Raw genomic sequence first — 26,982 nt, forward strand, 5'->3', positions numbered from 1 at the left:
CCCTTCTGAGTGGTACCCAGGTCATGAGATGTGCACACCCTGTCCCATCTGAGTGCCGCCCAGGTCATGAGATGTGCACACCCTGTCCCTTCTGAGTGCCGCTCAGGTCATGAGATGTGCACACCCTGTCCCATCTGAGTGGTACCCAGGTCATGAGATGTGCACACCCTGTCCCATCTGAGTGCCGCCCAGGTCATGAGATGTGCACACCCTGTCCCATCTGAGAGGTACCCAGGGCATGAGATGTGCACACCCTGTCCCATCTGAGAGGTACCCAGGGCATGAGATGTGCACACCCTGTCCCATCTGAGTGCCGTCCAGGTCATGAGATGTGCACACCCTGTCCCATCTGAGTACCGCACAGGTCATGAGATGTGCACACCCTGTCCCATCCGAGTGCCAAACAGGGAATGAGATGTACACACCCTGTCCCATCTGAATACCTCCCAGGTCATGAGATGTGCACACCCTGTCCCATACGAGTGCCGCCGAGGGAATAAGATGTGCACACCCTGTCCCATCTGAGTGCCACCCAGGGCATGAGATATGCACATTCTGTCCCATCTGAGTGCCACCCAGGGCATGAGATGTGCACATTCTGTCCCATCTGAGTGCCACTCAGGTCATAAGATGTGGACACCTAGTCCCATCTGAGTACTGCCCATGGTATGAGATGTGCACACCTAGTCCCATCCGATTACCGCCCAGGTCATAAGGAACACAGCAGCACCACTTGTAATCTTCAACGCTCTTTATTCCATCATAACATGGAAGCAAAAAATAGCAAGCAAAAAGAACAACGTTTCGGGTTACACACCCTTATTCATGTTCATGTATTATATCTACACATAAGCTTACTTAAATAGCTGTAGGCAGGTAAGACCACACCTCTTCAATTAACACTTTAGTTGCTTTAATTACACTTTGGTGTTCAATCTTATACACACTGCACTCTAGTGGTCCACACCTACATATATATTAAAAAAATCATATTAAAAAACACAATTAAAATACATCTACACAGATGTTGATAGTATTTGTTCTTAAACAGAGATTACTTAAAGACAATGAGAAGAACTAAGATTCTAAAATTCTAAATCACATAACCTTAGTGTACTCACTCTGGATCACAATATTTACATAAATACACTCAAATCAAGTTCCCTATTCATACCTTTTGGGATTAGCGAGTCCAGATGATTAATCCAGAAAGCTTCCCATTTTTAAAGAAGTAACTGCCTCCCGTCTACGAATAGGTATATAATCTCTAACCTGAAATCTTAATTGTGAAAGTGTGACCTTTTTGTCAAAAAATGATAGGCTACCGGGGCATTCAAATCATTGGTCCTAATATTTGATTAATGTTGAAGGATCCTGACCCGTTGGGTCGTCTCGCCAATATAGATTATGCCACACGGACACTTAAATAAATCACAAAAACAGAATTTATGTTTACCTGATAAATTACTTTCTCCAACGGTGTGTCCGGTCCACGGCGTCATCCTTACTTGTGGGATATTCTCTTCCCCAACAGGAAATGGCAAAGAGCCCAGCAAAGCTGGTCACATGATCCCTCCTAGGCTCCGCCTTCCCCAGTCATTCGACCGACGTAAAGGAGGAATATTTGCATAGGAGAAATCATATGATACCGTGGTGACTGTAGTTAAAGAAAATAAATTATCAGACCTGATTAAAAAACCAGGGCGGGCCGTGGACCGGACACACCGTTGGAGAAAGTAATTTATCAGGTAAACATAAATTCTGTTTTCTCCAACATAGGTGTGTCCGGTCCACGGCGTCATCCTTACTTGTGGGAACCAATACCAAAGCTTTAGGACACGGATGAAGGGAGGGAGCAAATCAGGTCACCTAGATGGAAGGCACCACGGCTTGCAAAACCTTTCTCCCAAAAATAGCCTCAGAAGAAGCAAAAGTATCAAATTTGTAAAATTTAGTAAAAGTGTGCAGTGAAGACCAAGTCGCTGCCTTACATATCTGATCAACAGAAGCCTCGTTCTTGAAGGCCCATGTGGAAGCCACAGCCCTAGTGGAATGAGCTGTGATTCTTTCAGGAGGCTGCCGTCCGGCAGTCTCGTAAGCCAATCTGATGATGCTTTTAATCCAAAAAGAGAGAGAGGTAGAAGTTGCTTTTTGACCTCTCCTTTTACCAGAATAAACAACAAACAAGGAAGATGTTTGTCTAAAATCCTTTGTAGCATCTAAATAGAATTTTAGAGCACGAACTACATCCAAATTGTGCAACAAACGTTCCTTCTTTGAAACTGGATTCGGACACAAAAAAGGCACGACTATCTCCTGGTTAATGTTTTTGTTAGAAACAACTTTCGGAAGAAAACCAGGTTTAGTACGCAAAACCACCTTATCTGCATGGAACACCAGATAAGGAGGAGAACACTGCAGAGCAGATAATTCTGAAACTCTTCTAGCAGAAGAAATTGCAACCAAAAACAAAACTTTCCAAGATAATAACTTAATATCAACGGAATGTAAGGGTTCAAACGGAACCCCCTGAAGAACTGAAAGAACTAAATTGAGACTCCAAGGAGGAGTCAAAGGTTTGTAAACAGGCTTGATTCTAACCAGAGCCTGAACAAAGGCTTGAACATCTGGCACAGCTGCCAGCTTTTTGTGAAGTAACACAGACAAGGCAGAAATCTGTCCCTTCAAGGAACTAGCAGATAATCCTTTCTCCAAACCTTCTTGAAGAAAGGATAGAATCTTAGGAATTTTTACCTTGTCCCAAGGGAATCCTTTAGATTCACACCAACAGATATATTTTTTCCATATTTTGTGGTAGATTTTTCTAGTTACAGGCTTTCTGGCCTGAACAAGAGTATCAATGACAGAATCTGAGAACCCTCGCTTTGATAAGATCAAGCGTTCAATCTCCAAGCAGTCAGTTGGAGTGAGACCAGATTTGGATGTTCGAACGGACCTTGAACAAGAAGGTCTCGTCTCAAAGGTAGCTTCCATGGTGGAGCCGATGACATATTCACCAGGTCTGCATACCAAGTCCTGCGTGGCCACGCAGGAGCTATCAAGATCACCGATGCCCTCTCCTGATTGATCCTGGCTACCAGCCTGGGGATGAGAGGAAACGGCGGGAATACATAAGCTAGTTTGAAGGTCCAAGGTGCTACTAGTGCATCTACTAGAGTCGCCTTGGGATCCCTGGATCTGGACCCGTAGCAAGGAACCTTGAAGTTCTGACGAGAGGCCATCAGATCCATGTCTGGAATGCCCCACAATTGAGTAATTTGGGCAAAGATTTCCGGATGGAGTTCCCACTCCCCCGGATGAAATGTCTGACGACTCAGAAAATCCGCTTCCCAATTTTCCACTCCTGGGATGTGGATTGCAGACAAGTGGCAGGAGTGAGTCTCCGCCCATTGAATGATTTTGGTCACTTCTTCCATCGCCAGTGAACTCCTTGTTCCCCCCTGATGGTTGATGTACGCAACAGTCGTCATGTTGTCTGATTGAAACCGTATGAACTTGGCCTTTGCTAGCTGAGGCCAAGCCTTGAGAGCATTGAATATCGCTCTCAGTTCCAGAATATTTATCGGGAGAAGAGATTCTTCCCGAGACCAAAGACCCTGAGCTTTCAGGGGTCCCCAGACCGCGCCCCAGCCCACCAGACTGGCGTCGGTCGTGACAATGACCCACTCTGGTCTGCGGAAGCTCATCCCCTGTGACAGGTTGGCCAGGGACAGCCACCAACGGAGTGAATCTCTGGTCCTCTGATCTACTTGTATCGTCGGAGACAAGTCTGTATAGTCCCCATTCCACTGACTGAGCATGCACAGTTGTAATGGTCTTAGATGAATTCGCGCAAAAGGAACTATGTCCATTGCCGCTACCATCAAACCTATTACTTCCATGCACTGCGCTATGGAAGGAAGAGGAACAGAATGAAGTATTTGACAAGGGTTGAGAAGTTTTGATTTTCTGGCCTCTGTCAGAAAAATCCTCATTTCTAAGGAGTCTATTATTGTTCCCAAGAAGGGAACCCTTGTTGACGGAGATAGAGAACTTTTTTCTACGTTCACTTTCCACCCGTGAGATCTGAGAAAGGCCAGGACAATGTCCGTGTGAGCCTTTGCTTGTGGAAGGGACGACGCTTGAATCAGTATGTCGTCCAAGTCAGGTACTACTGCAATGCCCCTTGGTCTTAGCACCGCTAGAAGGGACCCTAGTACCTTTGTGAAAATTCTTGGAGCAGTGGCTAATCCGAACGGAAGTGCCACAAACTGGTAATGCTTGTCCAGAAATGCGAACCTTAGGAACCGATGATGTTCCTTGTGGATAGGAATATGTAGATACGCATCCTTTAAATCCACCGTGGTCATGAATTGACCTTCCTGGATGGAAGGAAGAATTGTTCGAATGGTTTCCATTTTGAACGATGGAACCTTGAGAAACTTGTTTAGGATCTTGAGATCTAAGATTGGTCTGAATGTTCCCTCTTTTTTGGGAACTACGAACAGATTGGAGTAGAACCCCATCCCTTGTTCTCCTAATGGAACAGGATGAATCACTCCCATTTTTAACAGGTCTTCTACACAATGTAAGAATGCCTGTTTTTTTATGTGGTCTGAAGACAATTGAGACCTGTGGAACCTCCCCCTTGGGGGAAGCCCCTTGAATTCCAGAAGATAACCTTGGGAGACTATTTCTAGCGCCCAAGGATCCAGAACATCTCTTGCCCAAGCCTGAGCGAAGAGAGAGAGTCTGCCCCCCACCAGATCCGGTCCCGGATCGGGGGCCAACATCTCATGCTGTCTTGGTAGCAGTGGCAGGTTTCTTGGCCTGCTTACCTTTGTTCCAGCCTTGCATTGGCCTCCAGGCTGGCTTGGCTTGAGAAGTATTACCCTCTTGCTTAGAGGACGTAGCACTTGGGGCTGGTCCGTTTCTGCGAAAGGGACGAAAATTAGGTTTATTTTTGGCCTTGAAAGACCTATCCTGAGGAAGGGCGTGGCCCTTGCCCCCAGTGATATCAGAAATAATCTCTTTCAAGTCAGGGCCAAACAGCGTTTTCCCCTTGAAAGGAATGTTAAGCAATTTGTTCTTGGAAGACGCATCCGCTGACCAAGATTTTAGCCAAAGCGCTCTGCGCGCCACAATAGCAAACCCAGAATTTTTCGCCGCTAATCTAGCCAATTGCAAAGTGGCGTCTAGGGTGAAAGAGTTAGCCAATTTGAGAGCATGAATTCTGCCCAAAATCTCCTCATAAGAAGAATCTTTATTGAGCGCCTTTTCTAGTTCATCGAACCAGAAACACGCTGCTGTAGTGACAGGAACAATGCATGAAATTGGTTGTAGAAGGTAACCTTGCTGAACAAACATCTTTTTAAGCAAACCCTCTAATTTTTTATCCATAGGATCTTTGAAAGCACAACTATCTTCTATGGGTATAGTGGTGCGTTTGTTTGGAGTAGAAACCGCCCCCTCGACCTTGGGGACTGTCTGCCATAAGTCCTTTCTGGGGTCGACCATAGGAAACAATTTCTTAAATATAGGGGGAGGGACGAAAGGTATGCCGGGCCTTTCCCATTCTTTATTTACAATGTCCGCCACCCGCTTGGGTATAGGAAAAGCTTCGGGGGGCCCCGGGACCTCTAGGAACTTGTCCATTTTACATAATTTCTCTGGAATGACCAAATTCTCACAATCATCCAGAGTAGATAACACCTCCTTAAGCAGGGCGCGGAGATGTTCCAATTTAAATTTAAATGTAATCACATCAGGTTCAGCTTGTTGAGAAATTTTCCCTGAATCTGAAATTTCTCCCTCAGACAAAACCTCCCTGGCCCCCTCAGACTGGTGTAGGGGCACTTCAGAACCAATATCATCAGCGTCCTCATGCTCTTCAGTATTTTCTAAAACAGAGCAGTCGCGCTTTCGCTGATAAGTGGGCATTTTGGCTAAAATGTTTTTGATAGAATTATCCATTACAGCCGTTAATTGTTGCATAGTAAGGAGTATTGGCGCACTAGATGTACTAGGGGCCTCCTGTGTGGGCAAGACTGGTGTAGACGAAGGAGGGGATGATGCAGTACCATGCTTACTCCCCTCACTTGAGGAATCATCTTGGGCATCATTTTCTCTAAATTTTGTGTCACATAAATCACATCTATTTAAATGAGAAGGAACCTTGGCTTCCCCACATACAGAACACAGTCTATCTGGTAGTTCAGACATGTTAAACAGGCATAAACTTGATAACAAAGTACAAAAAACGTTTTAAAATAAAACCGTTACTGTCACTTTAAATTTTAAACTGAATACACTATTACTGCAAATGTGAAAAAGTATGAAGGAATTGTTCAAAATTCACCAAAATTTCACCACAGTGTCTTAAAGCCTTAAAAGTATTGCACACCAAATTTGAAAGCTTTAACCCTTAAAATAACGGAACCGGAGCCGTTTTTATATTTAACCCCTTTACAGTCCCTGGTATCTGCTTTGCTGAGACCCAACCAACCCCAAAGGGGAATACGATACCAAATGACGCCTTCAGAAAGTCTTTTCTATGTATCAGAGCTCCTCACACATGCATCTGCATGTCATGCTTCCCAAAAACAAGTGCGCAATAGAGGCGCGAAAATGAGGCTCTGCCTATGATTAGGGAAAGCCCCTAGAGAATAAGGTGTCCAATACAGTGCCTGCCGGTTATTTTACATAATTCCCAAGAATAAAATAATTCCTCAAAGCTATGAAGTATAAAATATGCTTATATATCAATCGTTTTAGCCCAGAAAATGTCTACAGTCTTAAAAGCCCTTGTGAAGCCCTTTTTTTCTTTATGTAATAAAAATGGCTTACCGGATCCCATAGGGAAAATGACAGCTTCCAGCATTACATCGTCTTGTTAGAAATGTGTCATACCTCAAGCAGCAAAAGTCTGCTCACTGTTTCCCCCAACTGAAGTTAATTCCTCTCAACAGTCCTGTGTGGAAACAGCCATCGATTTTAGTAACGGTTGCTAAAATCATTTTCCTCTTACAAACAGAAATCTTCATCTCTTTTCTGTTTCAGAGTAAATAGTACATACCAGCACTATTTTAAAATAACAAACTCTTGATTGAATAATAAAAACTACAGTTAAACACCAAAAAACTCTAAGCCATCTCCATGGAGATGTTGCCTGTACAACGGCAAAGAGAATGACTGGGGAAGGCGGAGCCTAGGAGGGATCATGTGACCAGCTTTGCTGGGCTCTTTGCCATTTCCTGTTGGGGAAGAGAATATCCCACAAGTAAGGATGACGCCGTGGACCGGACACACCTATGTTGGAGAAAAAGGTATTACAGTTATAATACCCTTTAATCCTAAACTTCTGTCCTGTGAGGGGGTGGGTGAATGTATCACCCTTAGTCATATTGTTACAATTTGAACAAATAAGACAAGGAAAACAGCCGTTATTCTCTGAGGTAATAAAACCCTGTCTGCATTTCTTTTTACTTCCCACGTCAGCTCTAATTATGTTGTCTCTTAAGCTGGGAAGTCTAGTATAGGCAGGCATAGAGTGGCTGCTTAAAAGCTTTCACTTCTGGATTGCAATCACTCAGGATGTGCCAATGTTTCCTTGTTATTTTTTTTAAATCTCGGGCTACAGGCATTATACTCTGAAACAAACACCATCCTGTCAGGGTTCTTTTGACTCTGAATATTCTCTTTGGTAACCCTTCCATTCGGCAATTTCAATATCTTATCAATAACTTTTTTTTTTTTTTTGGTTCATGCCAGACTGCTGATGTCAGTCCTAATACTGTCACAGTCAAAAGTTCTCTGCTTATATTTATTTGTGGGAAACTGTGCCAGACTGAGCTGGGATCATGTGACATGCCAAGCTAGTGCCATGTGCTTGTTTTAGGTGTGCACTGTGCAGCACTGAATGCTAAGCCCTGACTCGGCATCCAACCAATCATACTGTATAAGAAAAGGTTCTGCTGGGGTTACCACTGTTACCAGGTAACTGCTCTGGTGGTGGGGATTATTCAGGGTAGGGCATACTGTAGGCGCATGCAGCAGAAAGCTGGAGCGGCAGGCATGTGAGGATTTGAACATCTGTGCAGCTGCAGACACTGCTCTCTTCCGTCTTGAGGCACACATACATTGTATTTTTAATATTGGATTATATATTGGAGTGTGTACATAAATTTGTGTGTGCTCTGTAGTGTGTGTTTGTGTGTACATGTATATGTGTATGCTCTGGAGATTGTGTGTGTTTATGGGTTAGGGGAGTTTGGTAGCATTCCCTTGGTATTCATGAAAGTGGTAATTTTGCTGTACAGTGGCTGTCTAAACAATAAATATGTAGTGAATATCCCAAAACTGGTGAGATGCTTTTAGGGGGGCCCAACATTCTTGCACCAGGGCCCTGTAGACATTAGGTCCGACACTGATTTTTACTATGCAATGCAGTGCATTGCATTAAATATTTATGTACTTAAACAAATGTATAAATAAATTAAAAACCAACGTTTAATTAATTAGTAAATATTTTAAAGTAATCCACAGTGGAGGAATTTATATATTTATTTACTTATTAGTACTGCTTAGGTCCAGTTTCACATATTGCAATTTATTTAATATTTTTTTGAAAATGATTAGCCCAACAGTGGATGATCCACTGCTGGGCAAATTATTTTAAAAAAATAAAATTAAAAAAATTGATTTAGTTGTTTTTTGGGGTGTTGGGGTGGAGAGCGAAATTGCATGGACGGGGGGGGGGGGGCCCAAGGAAATGTTTGCCCAGGGCCCAGTCAGTATTAAAGACGGCCCTGATGAGATGTGCACACCCTGTCCCATCCGAGTACCGCCAGGTCATGAGATGTGCACACCCTGTCCCATTTGAGTGCCGCCCAGGTCATGAGATGTGCACACCCTGTCCCATCTGAGTACCGCCCAGGTCATGAGATGTGCACACCCTGTCCCATCTGAGTACCACCCAGGTCATGAGATGTGCACACCCTGTCCCATCTGAGTGCCGCCCAGATCATTAGATGTGCACACCCTGTCCCATTTGAGTGCCGCCCAGGTCATTAGATGTGCACACCCTGTCCCATCTGAGTGCCGCCCAGGTCATGAGATGTGCACACCCTGTCCCATCTGAGTACCGCCCAGGTCATGAGATGTGCACACCCTGTCTCATCTGAGTACCGCCCAGGTCATGAGATGTGCACACCCTGTCCCATCTGAGTACCGCACAGGTCATGAGATGTGCACACCCTGTCCCATCTGAGTGCCGCCCAGATCATTAGATGTGCACACCCTGTCCCATTTGAGTGCCGCCCAGGTCATTAGATGTGCACACCCTGTCCCATCTGAGTAACGCCCAGGTTATGAGAAGTGCACACCCTGTCCCATCTGAGTACCGCCCAGGTCATGAGATGTGCACACCCTGTCCCATCTGAGTGCCGCCCAGGTCATGAGATGTGCACACCCAGTCCCATCTGAGAGGTACCCAGGTCATGAGATGTGCACACCCTGTCCCATCTGAGTACCGCCCAGGACATGAGATGTGCACACCCAGTCCCATCTGAGTACCGCTAGGTCATGAGATCATTAGATGTGCACACCCTGTCCCATCTGAGAGGTACCCAGGTCATGAGATGTGCACACCCTGTCCCATCCGAGTGCCGCCCAGGTCATGAGATGTGCACACCCTGTCCCATCTGAGTACCGCCCAGGGCATGAAATGTGCACACCCTGTCCCATCTGAGTACCGCCCAGGGCATGAAATGTGCACACCCTGTCCCATCTGAGTTCCGCCCAGGGCATGAGATGTGCACCAAGTCCCGTGTGTTAGTGCTGCACTGGGTGTTCATGTACAGGATGTTTATTTATCATATTATGTTGCATAAATTGACATTTTTGCATCTAAAAAATAGGAACATTTAATATGTATTAGGGTTTATAAAAATACCTTGATACAAGACAACGTATATTCAGATTCGCTATAACATATGAATGATAAACATCTGTCCCCTTAGATATTGCAGTTTATATTGTCTTCATTGGATGAAACAAACTGCAATCAGTTACTATTTCTGTGCATGGGAAGATGAGTATTTTATTTATAAATGAAGATGTTAAACAGCTCTATTTAGAAAAATAATATGTGAGTTGTGTTGCAGTGCCCTCTTCTGGTGGCACATAATACTTGCAGGGTCAGTCTACTATGAAAGAGTGAATGGTTTCTGCTAACAGCAATGCTTACAAATCAGCAGTACGGTGAGTGAGCGTGTCTTATGGTATAACTGTATATAAAAATAAACTCATAATAAACATGTCAGCAGTATGGTGAGCAAGCGTGTCTTATGGTATAACTGTATGCAAAAATACACTCATACTAAACACACCCCATCCCCTACGCAGTATAAGTAGCAAACGCGCCTTAACCCATACACAGCATAAGTAGCAAACGTGCTCATCCCTTATGCAGCATAAGTAGCAAACATGCTCATCCCTTAGGCAGCATAAGTAGCAAACGTGCTCATCCCTTACGCAGCATAAGTAGCAAACGTGCTCATCCTTTACGCAGCATAAGTAGCAAACGTGCTCATCCCTTACGCAGTATAAGTAGCAAACGTGCTCATCCCTTACGCAGCATAAGTAGCAAACGTGCTCATCCCTTACGCAGCAAAAGTAGCAAACGTGCTCATCCCTTACGCAGCAAAAGTAGCAAACGTGCTCATCCCTTACGCAGCATAAGTAGCAAACGTCCTCATCCCTTACGCAGCATAAGTAGCCAACGTCCTCATCCCTTACGCAGCATAAGTAGCAAACGTGCTCATCCCTTACGCAGCATAAGTAGCAAACGTGCTCATCCCTTACGCAGCATAAGTAGCAAACGTCCTCATCCCTTACGCAGCATAAGTAGCAAACGTCCTCATCCCTTACGCAGCATAAGTAGCAAACGTCCTCATCCCTTACGCAGCAAAAGTAGCAAACGTCCTCATCCCTTACGCAGCAAAAGTAGCAAACGTCCTCATCCCTTACGCAGCATAAGTAGCAAACGTGCTCATCCCTTACGCAGCATAAGTAGCAAACGTGCTCATCCCTTACGCAGCAAAAGTAGCAAACGTCCTCATCCCTTACGCAGCATAAGTAGCAAACGTGCTCATCCCTTATGCAGCATAAGTAGCAAACGTGCTCATCCCTTACGCAGCATAAGTAGCAAACATCCTCATCCCTTACGCAGCATAAGTAGCAAACGTGCTCACCCCTTACGCAGCATAAGTAGCAAACGTGCTCACCCCTTACACAGCAAAAGTAGCAAACGTGCTCACCCCTTACGCAGCATAAGTAGCAAACATGCTCACTCCTTACGCAGCATAAGTAGCAAACGTGCTCACCCCTTACGCAGCATAAGTAGCAAACGTGCTCACTCCTTACGCAGCATAAGTAGCAAACGTGCTCACTCCTTACGCAGCATAAGTAGCAAACGTGCTCACCCCTTACGCAGCATAAGTAGCAAACGTGCTCACCCCTTACACAGCATAAGTAGCAAACGTGCTCACCCCTTACACAGCATAAGTAGCAAACGTGCTCACTCCTTACGCAGCATAAGTAGCAAACATGCTCACCCCTTACACAGCATAAGTAGCAAACGTGCTCACTCCTTACACAGCAAAAGTATCAAACGTGCTCACCCCTTACGCAGCATAAGTAGCAAACGTGCTCACTCCTTACGCAGCATAAGTAGCAAACATGCTCACCCCTTACACAGCATAAGTAGCAAACGTGCTCACCCCTTACGCAGCAAAAGTAGCAAACAGTCAATATCAACTTTCCTTTTTACTCATGTGTAAGCTGCAGGGGTCTGCAACCCCAAGAAACAAAGGTAAAAAGGGCCTTCTGCCCTTATTCATGTCATAACAGGTAATACCAATAATGTTCACCGTTATACATTACACCAGGTGACTTTTTAACAATCTCATTAACATTCTTGTTAACTCCTTCATGCATTTTTCAGAATTGCTTATGTAACATCCCCACCTAGTGTTGTCAAATGTAATTACAATAAAAACAATACATCTTAGAAGACAGCAACAAATATCTACACAAATAAGTTCTACTCCATATCTCTATTCATTCCTTTTGGATACATAGACTCTAGTTTATAAATCCAGTGCGCTTCTTGCCTCTTAAGATATAAATCTCTATTACCGCCCCTTCTTAAGGGGGCAACATGTTCAATAATTTGAAACCCGAGTTGAGAGACAGAATGACCAGCTTCAACAAAATGATGAACCATCAGAGCTTCCTTATCTTTCCGTCTTAATGCCGATTTGTGCTGTATTATCCTGTCCCTCACCCTCTGGGTCGTCTCGCCTAAGTAAATAATCCCACACGGACATTTAATTAAAAATAAAATATAAAGTAGTGTTACATGTGTGGAATCCAGAAATTTTAAAGGGACATTAAACACTAAATAAGTGCTAGATAGAACGATGCATTCAAAGAAAAGATTAGTCCATGACTAACATGTAGATGTATTTTTTAAAGTTTCATTAGTTGTTTAAAAAGTGACAAAATAAGTGTAAAGTTTTAGTGTCTATAAAACACTGGGAGCTGCCATGTTATAACTTATGTTACCTTGTCTGCTGTGGCCAATTAGGGTCAGTTATAAATGGGTCACTAGAGTGTGCAGCCAATGGCTGTGTGGAATATAACAATGTTCTGCACTTCCATTTCTAACAGGAACTGAAAAGCTCACAATTTCAGAATGGAATTACAGGCAAAGATGACAAAATAAATAATGAAAGCATATTGCAGAGCTGTTTTATATATACAATTTATCATTTTATATTACCATCTCAAAGTGTTTAATGTCCTTTTAAATTTCTGACCTGTCAAGGGATATGCAAACGTGTCCCCTTTAATCATGCTATTACAATTTGAACAGGATAAACACGGGAAACAACCATTTCTTTTATATGTAATGTATCCTGTATTATCCCTTTTGCAGGTAGCTACTTAAGCACTCACCAGTCTATCCTTAATATTACAAGACCTTTTGTATGCTGAGAGAGGTTAATTCTTAAAGACCTCATTTTGTGGATTGCAATCCCTTAGTATGTACCAGTGTTTCCTCACAATCCCTGAGATCCATTTACTCAACACATTATATTCGGAAACAAAAGCCATTCTATCTTGTTTTTGATTCTTCCATTCTCTTATTATAGGTCTCAATACCTCTACTCTGGGAATTTAATGGACTTTTTTTAATAGTTTCCTGAATATTGCCCTTAGGATAACCCCCTTTCAATGAATTTATGTCCCATCTCACTTAATTTAACTTGTATTAAGCTGTCATCTTGGACAATCCGTCTCACTCAACAATTGACTGTATGGGAGGGACTTTAATAGGGTCTCAGGGTGAGCACTAGTAAAATGCAACAAACTGTTACAATCTGTTTCCTTGGTATATAAATCTGTTTTTAAAACATTTACTTCCTTATATACTAGCGTACCTAAAAAAGGGACAGATATTTCACTACGTGTCAAAGTGAACTTAATATGTGACGTAGCAGCATTAAGAGTCGATACAAAATTCTCCAGGGACCCAATGTCGCCCCACCACACACAAAAGATGTCGTCTATATAGCGCCACCAAGTGGCGTCTTATAGTAAAAACAACTCATTTTCAAAACACAAATTTTTCTTCAAATTGGTTCATGTATATATTGGCGTAGGTAGAGGCGACATTGGATCCCATGGCAGTTCCCCGTTTCTGCATAAATAAATTATCTTTGCCATGAAGGGATGAGCAAATGTGCCTCATCCCTTACGTAGCATAAGGAGCAAACGAGCCTCATCCCTTACGCAGCATAAGGAGCAAACGTGCCTCATCCCTTACACAGCATAAGGAGCAAACGTGCCTCATCCAATCCGCAGTATAAGAAGCAAACGTGCCTCATCCCATACGCAGCATAAGTAGCAAACGTGCCTCATCCCATACGCAGCATAAGTAGCAAATGTGCCTCATCCCTTACGTAGCATAAGGAGCAAACGAGCCTCATCCCTTACACAGCATAAGGAGCAAACATGCCTCATCCCTTACACAGCATAAGGAGCAAACGTGCCTCATCCAATACGCAGTATAAGTAGCAAACGTGCCTCGTCCCATACGCAGCATAAGTAGCAAACGTGCCTCATCCCATACGCAGCATAAGTAGCAAATGTGCCTCATCCCATACCCAGCTTAAGGAGCAAACGTGCCTCATCCCTTACGCAGCATAAGTAGCAAACGTGCCTCATCCCTTACGCAGTATAAGTAGCAAACGCATGTCAACCCATACACAGCATAAGTAGCAATCGTATACAGAAAGAGAAGCGCTTTACCAGAAATAAACAACTCTGTAGCTTGTTCTATGGTGAGTTACCACATAGAAGCAGACTCTTTTAGTCCAATTGTGCTTTTCACAGAGGAGAACTTTCCTGAAGTACATCAGTCTGATCTCACTTAAGATCAGTCCAGCCCCGAAATACCAGGCAATTATTCTCTGAACAAGGAACATGGCAACACCAGATGTTCGTTTTGGCCTCCAGTGTAACACATCCCGTTATCAGACATACCGTTGCTGATATCATGTGATCTTTGGGTTCCCATCACACAATAACCTTAGTGTAACACGTCTCATGTCAAACATACCGTTACTGGTACCATGTGACCTTTGTGCTCCCGTCACACAATACTTAGTGTAACACGTCCTGCTTTCAGACATATCTCTAGTGATAAAAATGAGGAGAGGGCGCTAAAGCAAGAATAACACACACAATCTGTAATAAAAATTTAATAAAGTAAAAAATAAAAACAAATATAGAACATGAATTTTGTGATTACTAATATAAAGTTAAAGGGATGTCTCCCTATAACAAGAGTTAAGCAAATACAAGTTAATGAATGTCTAATATGATTGCTAGAATACCACTAATAAAAAAATAAAAAATACAAAGTCTAAAAATTACATAAATTCATCCGTAAAAAATAAGAATACATATATATTATAACAAAAAGTCCATGGATAATATAAAAATCAATGATGTGCAATATAGAAGAAACAGTTCGTATTTCACACTATCTGAGTGTGCAACTCTGTTGCTATATTATAGTGAGTCTATCGACATATGGCTGTGATCCAAAGATTATATTATCAATGTTTCAAATCTGGTTTTGGCAACTTTGTTGCAACACAAGAATGAATCTGCCACTGAGGTTGTAGAATAATAATCCACCTTACATAGAATGAATGTTGGCACTTAGAGGGTGTTATGAGAAAAGTCTTACCTAGTAAGCGTTGCTCTATACAGAACAAGCAACTCTCCTACGCGTTTCACCCGTCTTAGCACTTTATCAAGAGTTGCTTGACCTGTATAGATCAACGCATACTAGGTACCTAGTTCTTTAAACCGCGCGTGATATATGCTAAGTGCGGGATTTACAAACACCATCACTCCTGCTGCTGCAGACCCTCCGGTTTGGTCTGTGAGCCGTTGATAGCGGCAGTTTCAAGGTGAAGTGCTAACTTTGGGAACTAACTTACATGGTCAGTGGTATAGCTCAACCAAGCTCTGAACCCTGCATACTCACTGTGGAGGAACCGCCCTCAATGCACGCTGAGCGGCTTGTTATCAGCTGACGAAATTTCATGGTAAGACGCCCTGGAGCGTTTCTTTTTTCACACAAGATTGGCTACTTAATATAAGACTTTTCTCATAACACCCTCTAAGTGCCAACATTCATTCTATGTAAGGTGGATTATTATTCTACAACCTCAGTGGCAGATTCACTCTTGTGTTGCAACAAAGTTGCCAAAACCAGATTTGAAACATTGATAATATAATCTTTGGATCACAGCCATATGTCGATAGACTCACTATAATATAGCAACAGAGTTGCACACTCAGATAGTGTGAAATACGAACTGTTTCTTCTATATTGCACATCATCGATTAATATAATATTATCCATGGACTTTTTGTCATAATATATATGTATTCTTATTTTTTACAGATGAATTTATGTAATTTTTAGACTTTGTATTTTTTATTGTTGGTATTCTAGCAATCATATTAGACATTCATTAACTTGTATTTGCTTAACTCTTGTTATAGGGAGACGTCCCTTTAACTTTATATTAGTAATCACTAGGGCTGCAACTAACGATTATTTTCATAATCGATTAATCGGCCGATTATTTTTTCGATTAATCGACTAATCGGATAAAAAGAGAATCAATAATAATTTTCTATGTTTTAAATAAAATCCACATACTGAGTGTTACAAATATAAACTTCAGACTAAAACTTTACATTAACACAACTGTTTCTTCAATTTTTAAGCAGCAGAGCACAGTTTTATAATTATACAAAAAAAACACAAACTGTTTGAAAAGAGGTAGAACTAGAAAGAGTTAGGCTATCACTGTTAATAACATTCTGTTATTCACTCTTTCAGAAACTTTGCCTTGAAATGCAAACATCTCAACCTGTCCACATGCTTCTGGTTAAGGCTGGTTCTCTGTTTGCAGCTATATTTCCTGCAGCAGAGAAAAGGCTGTTGAGGTGTATAAGTAGGGTTTTGCCAATTTCACCAAAGTGGGATATTTATCATTGTTAGCTCTTCACCAATGCTAAGTGTTTTCTACCTTGGCAAGGGGCCTCTCAATAAAGAAACCCTTGACTTCATTCTAACATAAAAATGTCTTGAATATCTATATGCAATGGTAAATAACCAGCTATAAGGTTAGGGGAAATATCTATACTTATAAAGGTTGACTCTAGTACATATTATCACAATTTAATAAAAATATAAAAAAAAAAAAAAAAGCGCTATATCAATAACAGGACAAAGCCTTACACATTTATTTATACAGTACATATAATCAGCAATAGCAAGCAATACGCTAATAATTGTGCAAACAGATAATAGTGCACATCAATTTAAATAACTCCCATCAATCTAGGGGCAAGGTGTAAACAACAAGCTTGGCACTATATCATGAAAAGCATAGTTCCAAATCACCAGATTTAATAAAAACAATCCAAATGATGACTATTATATCTGGGTTGCACATAAGCCAGGAGTAGTTGTAAACGTATACTGTCCTGAAAACGTGAAAAGTAGACGTCTGTAGACGTCCTTTAGGATAAGGACATAACCATAAAACACAATACCATATGCAGGAGTTCATTGGAGTGAAGCAGCTGGTGTTGTGCACAGACCAACTAATTGCAAACCGATTAATCGATTATGAGATTCGTTGACAACTATTTTCATAATCGATTATTATCGATTATGGCGATTAGTTGTTGCAGCTCTAGTAATCACAAAATTCATGTTCTATATTTGTTATTTTTTACTTTATTAAATTTTTATTAGAGATTAAGTGTGGTATTTTTTTCTTGCTTTAGCGCCCTCTCATCTCCTCATTTTTTTCTGTTTTATTGTGGCCACTTTGGAGAGGTGGTCAGGGAGTGGCTTGGATCCGTTTTAAACACTTAGCGCTGTATATCATTGTTCTTTCTCTAGGTTATATCTCTACTGATACCATGTGATCTTTGTGCTCCCGTCACACAATACTTAGTGTAACACGTCCTGCTGTCAGACATATCGCTACTGATACCATGTGAAATTTGTGCTCCCGTCACACAATACTTGTTGTTACTGATACCAACAGGATGTGTTACACTAACGTGTATACTGAGAGCTTGATCTGCGAGTTCTATCACACAATATACATTATATTTCACACTGGCCTTACTAGTTGTAAGCTGTATATCTGACATCGGATATTTTTGCTATTTAATTTAAATTTTTAAGTTTTTTTTTTTTAAAGTACACTAAGTTAATTCTTCATTCATACACTTCTGCCCTTCACTTAGCCAAACAAACCTACTTCTCTTCTATCATATCTACTCTTTCCTCAAACTCTAAACGACTCTTCTCCACCTTTAACTCTCTCCTCTACCCACCTGCTCCACCCCCCCCATCTGTCTTTAGGGCTCAAGTCCTGGCAGACTACTTTTTAAACAAAACACGTACTATCCGAAGCAACATCCCAATACCAACCTGCAATATTCAAACAATAGGCCCAGTTAATCCCTCTGCCACCCTCTGCATCTTCCATCCAGCCACTGAGAATGGAGTTTCTGCCTTACTATCTTCCTCACGCCTCACTACCTGCCCGCTTGACCCTATCCCTTCCCATCTAATACCCTCCCTGTCTTCCACCCTCACATCTTCAACCTCTCTCTCTCTACCGGCACATTCCCATCTTCTTTCAAACACGCAAAAGTCACTCCCATACTCGAAAAACCCCTCCCTCAACCCTAATTCTCCTGAAAGCTACCGCCCCATATAACTGCTTCCACTAACATCAAAACTCCTTGAAAAACTAGTTTACAATCGCCTAACCCACTTCCTGTCCACCAACTCTTTGCTTGACCCCCTGCAATCTGGATTCCACCCCAAACACTCAACTGAGGCTGTAATTACCAAGGTTACTAATGATCTTCTCTCTGCTAAAAATATTGGCCACTACTCTATACTCATCTTACTTGACCTCTCAGCTGCCTTCGACACAGTTGACCACCCCCTCCTCCTACAGACCCTTAGCTCTTTTGGCCTCTGTGACACTGCTCTTTCCTGGATTCACTCCTATCTTTCTCACAGGTCTTTTTCTGTGTCATTTGCCAGCAACGACTCCTTTCTAATGCCTCTGTCTGTTGGAGTACCTCAAGGATCTTTTCTGGGTCCTCTACTCTTCTCCATTTATACTTTTTCACTGGGTAACATAATCAACAGTTATGGCTTCAAATATCACCTAAATACTGATGACACCCAGATCTACCTCTCCACCCCTGCTCTCTCTCCCTCTGTCCTTTCTCATGTCAGCGACTGCTTATCTGGTATTTCTTCCTGGATGGCCTCTCACCACCTAAAGATTAACATGCCCAAGACTGAGCTCCTTCTTATCCCCCCCCCCCTACACTGACTTCTCTATTCCTGTTGACTGCATCACTATTTCCCCATCGCCCCAAGTCCGCTGCCTCAGAGTTACACTTGACTCAAATCTATCCTTGGTCCCCCATATCCAAAAGCTTTCTACATCCTGATGCAACAATCTACGCAATATTTCCAAGATTCACCCTTTTCTGAGCGCTAACACCACAAAGCAAATAATTCACTCCCTTGTTATTTCCCGACTTGACTACTGCAATAACCTACTTGCTGGCCTTCCTCTTTCCCGCCTCTACCCCCTTCAATCCATCCTAAATACCTCTGCTAGGCTGATCCACCTTTCCCGTCGCTCTGTATCTGCTGCACCTCTCTGGGAGTCCCTTCATTGGCTCCCCATTCACAGCAGAATTAAATTCAAAATGCTCACCCTTACATACAGAGCTCTCACCAACGCCGCTCCCCTCTACCTATCCTCTCTAATAAACAAGTATACTCCAGCCTGCCAACTAAGATCCAACAACGACCTGCTCCTTGCATCCGCGACTATCACCTCTTCCCATGCTAGACTGCAGGACTTCTGTTGTGCTGCACCTACCCTCTGGAACACTCTCCCTCGTCCTGTCAGGCTTTCCCCTAATCTTCCTTCCTTTAAATGCTCTCTGAATACTTTTTGTTAAGAGAAGCCTACCACCCAACTCAATATTTCTCTTACCTAACAACATTTCCCTCCTCTAATTCTGCATTAACATCTTTCAGAATCTTGCAGTCCTCACCTCCTGTTTCTCAACCTCCTACCCCTCAATTCCTCCTGTATGTGTTTGTACAATTTGTCCTGTCTCTTACAAGTTTTAAATTGTTATTTTTAGTGATGCACCGAAATGGAAATTCTGGACCGAAACCGAATCGAAAATCTGGGATGTACTTGGCCGAAAACCGAAACTGATAACGAAAATGTATTTTTTCAAATAATTTTTTTTTAGGTTTTTTTTTGCATAAATTAGAGCCAATAAAAAAATCCCACACTTTTATTGAAAGTAACACAGTAAAATTGGACAAAAATATCTTAAAACAATAATATGCTACACAATAATTTTACCAAGAAAAAAATAAAAACAGGCAAACAATAATGCCATTTTCAGCCAAAATGTTTTTGCGACCAAAATTTTGGTGCATCCCTACTTAAAACAATTATAAATATCAATATACTGTATTATTCTTCATTTAGTTCTATGTAACAGAATTATAACGTAACAGTCCTAGAAAACTCATTATATGCAGAACAGTAAGTCAAGTAATAAACTTAAACAGCAGCTCTAGGCTAGCATCAAATTTGAAACATGCTACACAATAATTTTACCGAAAATAACAGGCTAAAAAAACGAAATAGCCAAAAATGCCATTTTCGGCCGAAACTTTCTGCGGCCGAAATTTCGGTGCATCCCTAGTTATTTTAAATTAATTGTACCCATGGACAGCGCTGCGGAATATGTTGGCGCTTCATAAATAAAAGTATAATAAATAATAATAATAATAATAATAATAATAATAATAAAGTAAGAGCCCTCCATTAACATAGGCTCATAAGACACATGCATCTTTTTCTTTTTTCGACACCAAATTTATAATAATCACTTTATTATTCAAACCTCCCCTTTTTTTTTTACCCAAAACTCAAGCGTTTAACTGGCATATCCAGGCAATATTTAACAGCTAGGCTTCCAGCGTGTTCTTCCTCTTTTCTTGCTGACAACAAACACTCTATAAATAGCTATTCTTATCAGAATGAGGACACAGAGCTTCCTTATACCTGCATGCTTTGCATTACTTTCTCCACATCAATAGCCACTAATCCTTGCACAGAGCTTCCTTATACCTGCACGATTTGTATTACATTACTTGCTGTGCATCAATAGCCACTAATCCTTGCACAGAGCTTCCTTATACCTGCATGCTTTGTTTTACTTGCTCCGCATCAATAGCCACTAATCCTTGCTTACTTCAATGTCTTGTTGCTTCCTTATACCTGCACGCTTTGTTTTACTTGCTCCGCATCAATAGCCACTAATCCTTGCTTACTTCAACGTCTTGTTGCTTCCTTATACCTGCACGATTTGTTTTACTTGCTCCGTATCAATAGCCACTAATCCTTTCTTACTTCAATGTCTTGTTGCTTCTTTATACCTGCACGCTTTGTTTTACTTGCTCCGTATCAATAGCCACTAATCCTTGCTTACTTCAATGTCTTGTTGCTTCCTTATACCTGCACGCTTTGTATTACATTACTTGTTCCGCATCAATAGCCACTAATCTTTGCTTACTTCAATGTCTTGTTGCTTCCTTATACCTGCACGCTTTGTATTACATTACTTGTTCCGCATCAATAGCCACTAATCTTTGCTTACTTCAATGTCTTGTTGCTTCCTTATACCTGCATGCTTCGTTTTACTTGCTCCGCATCAATAGCCACTAATCCTTGCTTACTTCAATTGTCTTGTTGCTTCCTTTGCCTTAGCCTTGCAAATGTTCCTCTGGTTCCTTCTATCCCTTAATAATCGTACAGAAAATGTCATTGTATCTTCTATTTAAATGAAAAATCTCTATTATTTGATTGTTCCCAGTTCATACATTGTCTTTTGTTCAATAACAAACCCACATCTTGCACATACTCAATATGTGAATGCATAAGCATTTCCGTAAAGTGACGGTAAGAAACAAGAAAGCACAAATATAACCATATTACCAAAGAGTTTACCCTACCAGCCATCACTGGAAACACAAAGGATCAAATATCCCAACTAGAGCAAATTAATGAACTTGGTTACACAAAGAGACTGCCAGATATCTCCATATTACAGTAAAACAAATAAACAGATTAAGAGCCATATTCTACAAAATAGCCCAAAACAAGGAAGTGCATCTCATGTGCAGAAGAGCATCATTTATTATCCCCAATAAATGAACCAGACAGTACAGAAAAAAAAAAAAAAAAAAAATGTGATACTGTAATTCTTCATGAGACAAGAATCCAGATGCAGTAAACGTCTAAACCCTGTGTGTTACATGGAACTCTTTATACCAGCCAAGAATAATAATTTATGCTTACCTGATAAATTTATTTCTCTTGTGGTGTATCCGGTCCACGGATCATCCATTACTTGTGGGATATTCTCCTTCCCAACAGGAAGTTGCAAGAGGATCACCCACAGCAGAGCTGCTATATAGCTCCTCCCCTCACTGCCATATCCAGTCATTCGACCGAAACAAGCCGAGAAAGGAGAAACCATAGGGTGCAGTGGTGACTGTAGTTTAATTAAAATTTAGACCTGCCTGAAAAGGACAGGGCGGGCCGTGGACTGGATACACTACAAGAGAAATAAATTTATCAGGTAAGCATAAATTATGTTTTCTCTTGTTAAGTGTATCCAGTCCACGGATCATCCATTACTTGTGGGATACCAATACCAAAGCAAAAGTACACGGATGATGGGAGGGACAAGGCAGGAACTTAAACGGAAGGAACCACTGCCTGTAGAACCTCTCTCCCAAAAACAGCCTCCGAAGAAGCAAAAGTATCAAATTTGTAAAATTTTGAAAAAGTATGAAGGGAAGACCAAGTTGCAGCCTTGCAAATCTGTTCAACAGAGGCCTCATTTTTAAAGGCCCAGGTGGAAGCCACAGCTCTAGTAGAATGAGCTGTAATCCTTTCAGGAGGCTGCTGTCCAGCAGTCTCATAGGCTAAACAGATTATACTCCGAAGCCAAAAAGAGAGGTTGCCAAGGCCTTCTGACCTCTCCTCTGTCCAGAGTAAACAACAAACAGGTTAGATGTTTGGCGAAAATCTTTAGTAGCCTGTAAGTAAAACTTCAAGGCACGGACTAAGTCTAGATTATGCAAAAGACGTTCCTTCTTTGAAGGATTAGGACATAATGATGGAACAACAATCTCTTGATTGATATTCTTGTTAGAAACCACCTTAGGTAAAAACCCAGGTTTTGTACGCAGAACAACTTTATCTGAATGAAAGATCAGATAAGGAGAATCACAATGTAAGGCAGATAACTCCGAGACTCTTCGAGCCAAGGAAATAGCCATCAGAAAAAGAGCTTTCCATGAAAGAAGTTTGATATCAATAGAATGAAGGGGTTCAAACGGAACCCCTTGAAGAACTTTAAGAACCAAGTTTAAGCTCCATGGAGGAGCAACAGGTTTAAACACAGGCTTAATTCTAACTAAAGCCTGACAAAATGCCTGAACGTCTGGAACTTCTGCCAGACGCTTGTGTAAAAGAATAGACAGAGCAGAAATCTGTCCCTTTAAAGAACTAGCTGATAATCCTTTGTCCAAACCCTCTTGGAGGAAGGACAATATCCTAGGAATCCTAACCCTACTCCATGAGTAATTCATGGATTCACACCAATGAAGATATTTACGCCATATCTTGTGGTAAATTTTCCTGGTGACAGGCTTTCGTGCCTGTATTAAGGTATCAATTACTGACTCGGAGAAGCCACGCTTTGATAGGATCAAGCGTTCAATCTCCATGCAGTCAGTCTCAGAGAAAGCAGATTCGGATGATTGAAAGGACCTTGTATTAGAAGGTCTTGTCTCAGAGGCAGAGTCCATGGTGGAAAGGATGACATGTCCACTAGGTCTGCATACCAGGTCCTGCGTGGCCAAGCAGGCGCTATCAATATCACCGATACTCTTTCCTGTTTGATTTTGGCAATCAGACGAGGGAGCAGAGGAAACGGTGGAAACACATAAGCCAGGTTGAAGAACCAAGGCGCTGCTAGAGCATCCATCAGTGCCGCTTCTGGGTCCCTGGACCTGGATCCGTAACAAGGAAGCTTGGCGTTCTGGCGAGACGCCATGAGATCCAATTCTGGTTTGCCCCAACGGAGAACCAATTGAGCAAACACCTCCGGATGGAGTTCCCATTCCCCCGGATGAAAAGTCTGACGACTTAGAAAATCCGCCTCCCAGTTCTCTACACCTGGGATATGGATCGCTGACAGGTGGCAAGAGTGAGTCTCTGCCCAGCGAATTATCTTGGAGACTTCTGACATCGCTAGGGAACTCCTGGTTCCCCCTTGATGGTTGATGTAAGCCACAGTCGTGATGTTGTCCGACTGAAATCTGATGAACCTCAGTGTTGCTAGCGGAGGCCAAGCCAGAAGAGCATTGAATATTGCTCTTAACTCCAGAATATTTATTGGGAGGAGTTTCTCCTCCTGAGTCCATGAACCCTGAGCCTTCAGGGAGTTCCAGACTGCACCCCAACCTAGAAGGCTGGCATCTGTTGTAACAATTGTCCAATCTGGTCTGTGAAAGGTCATACCCTTGGACAGATGGGCCCGAGATAACCACCAGAGAAGAGAATCTCTGGTTTCCTGATCCAGATTTAGTAGAGGGGACAAATCTGTGTAATCCCCATTCCACTGACTGAGCATGCATAATTGCAGCGGTCTGAGATGCAAGCGCGTGAATGGCACTATGTCCATCGCCGCTACCATTAAGCCGATTACTTCCATGCACTGAGCCACCGTGGGGCGCGGAATGGAGTGAAGAACACGGCAAGCATTTAGAAGTTTTGATAACCTGAACTCCGTCAGGTAAATTTTCATTTCTACAGAATCTATTAGAGTCCCTAGTAAGGAAACCCTCGTGAGAGGAGATAGAGAACTCTTTTCTTCATTCACTTTCCACCCATGCGACCTCAGGAATGCCAGAACTATCTCTGTATGAGATTTGGCAATTTGAAAGCTTGACGCCTGTATCAGGATATCGTCCAGGTAAGGAGCCACCGCTATGCCTCGCGGTCTTAGGACCGCCAGAAGTGAGCCCAGAACCTTTGTAAAAATTCTTGGGGCTGTAGCCAACCCGAATGGAAGAGCTACAAATTGGTAATGCCTGTCTATAAAGGCAAACCTCAGGAACTGATGATGATTCTTGTGAATCGGAATGTGAAGATAGGCATCCTTTAAGTCCACTATGGTCATGTACTGACCCTCTTGGATAATGGGTAAAATGGTTCGAATAGTTTCCATCTTGAATGACGGAACTCTGAGGAATTTGTTTAGGATCTTTAAATCCAAAATTGGTCTGAAGGTTCCCTCTTTTTTGGGAACCACAAACAGATTTGAATAAAACCCCTGTCCTTGTTCTGTCCGCGGAACTGGATGGATCACTCCCATTACAAGGAGATCTTGTACGCAGCTTAGGAATGCCTCTTTCTTTATCTGGTTTGCAGATAATCTTGAAAGGTGAACTCTCCCTTGTGGAGGAGAAGCTTTGAAGTCCAGAAGATATCCCTGAGATATGATCTCCAACACCCAGGGATCCTAAACATCTCTTGCCCACGCCTGGGCGAAGAGATAGAGTCTGCCCCCTACTAGATCCGTTGTCGGATAGGGGGCCGCTCCTTCATGCTGTCTTAGAGGCAGCAGCAGGCTTTCTGGCCTGCTTGGATTGAGCAAAAGTTCCCTCTTGTTTTGAAGCAGAGGAAGTTGATGCTGCACCTGCCTTGAAATTTCGAAAGGCACGAAAATTAGACTGTTTGGCCTTTTAAGAGAAACAAATTTTGACAAAATTTGAAATAACAGTGAAAAAAGGCAGTTACACTAACAAAATTTTTACAGTGTATGTGACAAGTCAGCAGAGCATTGCACCCACTTGCAAATGGATGATTAACCCCTTAATAACAAAAACAGAATAATAAATGACAAAAACGTTTTTTAAACACTAGTCGCAACAACAGCCACAGTCTACTGTGATTGTTACCCTCCTCAAACACGACTTTGAAGCCTTTTGAGCTCTTCAGAGATGTCCTGTATCATGCAGAGGGAAGCTGAATGTCTCTGTCAGTATTTTTATCTGCACAGAAAAGCACTAAAATAGGCCCTTCCCACTCATATTGCAACAGTGGAAAGCCTCAGGAACTGTTTCTAGGCAAAAATCAAACCAGCCATGTGGAAAAAAACTAGGCCCCAATAGGTTTTGTCACCAAACATATATAAAAACGATTAAACATGCCAGCAAACGTTTTATATTACACTTTTATAAGAGTATGTATCTCTATTAATAAGCCTACCAGTCGCTATCACTGCATTTAAGGCTTTACTTACATTAATCCGGTATCAGCAGCATTTTCTAGCAAATTCCATCCCTAGAAAAATATTAACTGCACATACCTTATTGCAGGAAAACCTGTACGCCATTCCCTCTCTGAAGTTACCTCACTCCTCAGAATATGTGAGAACAGCAATGGATCTTAGTTACTTCTGCTAAGATCATAGAAATCACAGGCAGATTCTTCTTCTAATGCTGCCTGAGATGAAGCAGTACACTCCGGTACCATTTAAAAATAACAAACTTTTGATTGAAGTTTAAAAACTAACTATAATACACCACTCTCCTCTTAATACGTCCATCTTTGTTGAGAGTTGCAAGAGAATGACTGGATATGGCAGTGAGGGGAGGAGCTAAATAGCAGCTCTGCTGTGGGTGATCCTCTTGCAACTTCCTGTTGGGAAGGAGAATATCCCACAAGTAATGGATGATCCGTAGACTGGATACACTTAACAAGAGAAATAAAGATATAAAAAAAATGAGGTGCAGTTTAGGAAGTACTATAATATGGTAAAACTATTAAACTCAATTCAAAATTAAACTTTTATGATTCAGATAGAGCGGCAATGTTAAACAACTTTCCAAATTTCTTCCATTAACAAAATGTGCAGTCTTTGTATATTTACACTTTTTGAGTCACCAGCTCCTATTGAGCATGTGCAAGAAACCACAGAATATAGGTATATGCATTTGTGATTGGCTGTAAATAAGAAAAGAGAGAGACACAGTCGAGACGGAACAAAAGCTAGAATATCTTCCATGCCCGTTCATTTTCAGTGACACTCACGGTGCACACTCTTTTAGCACACTATGCCTTTTCACAGAGAGAAAAAAAAATATCCAGTAGCAAATCAGTC

At 41.9% G+C, this 26,982-nt stretch overlaps 1 protein-coding gene across 1 annotated transcript in view; it reads right to left on the minus strand.

Moving 5' to 3' along the window:
- The window catches only part of PDHX (pyruvate dehydrogenase complex component X), a 419,248-nt gene that overhangs the window by 342,440 nt on the left and 49,826 nt on the right, over positions 1-26,982 (minus strand). The gene's annotated exons all lie outside the window — the stretch shown is intronic.

This window comes from Bombina bombina, chromosome 7 (assembly GCF_027579735.1).
Source record: "Bombina bombina isolate aBomBom1 chromosome 7, aBomBom1.pri, whole genome shotgun sequence".
Lineage (NCBI taxonomy): Eukaryota > Metazoa > Chordata > Amphibia > Anura > Bombinatoridae > Bombina > Bombina bombina.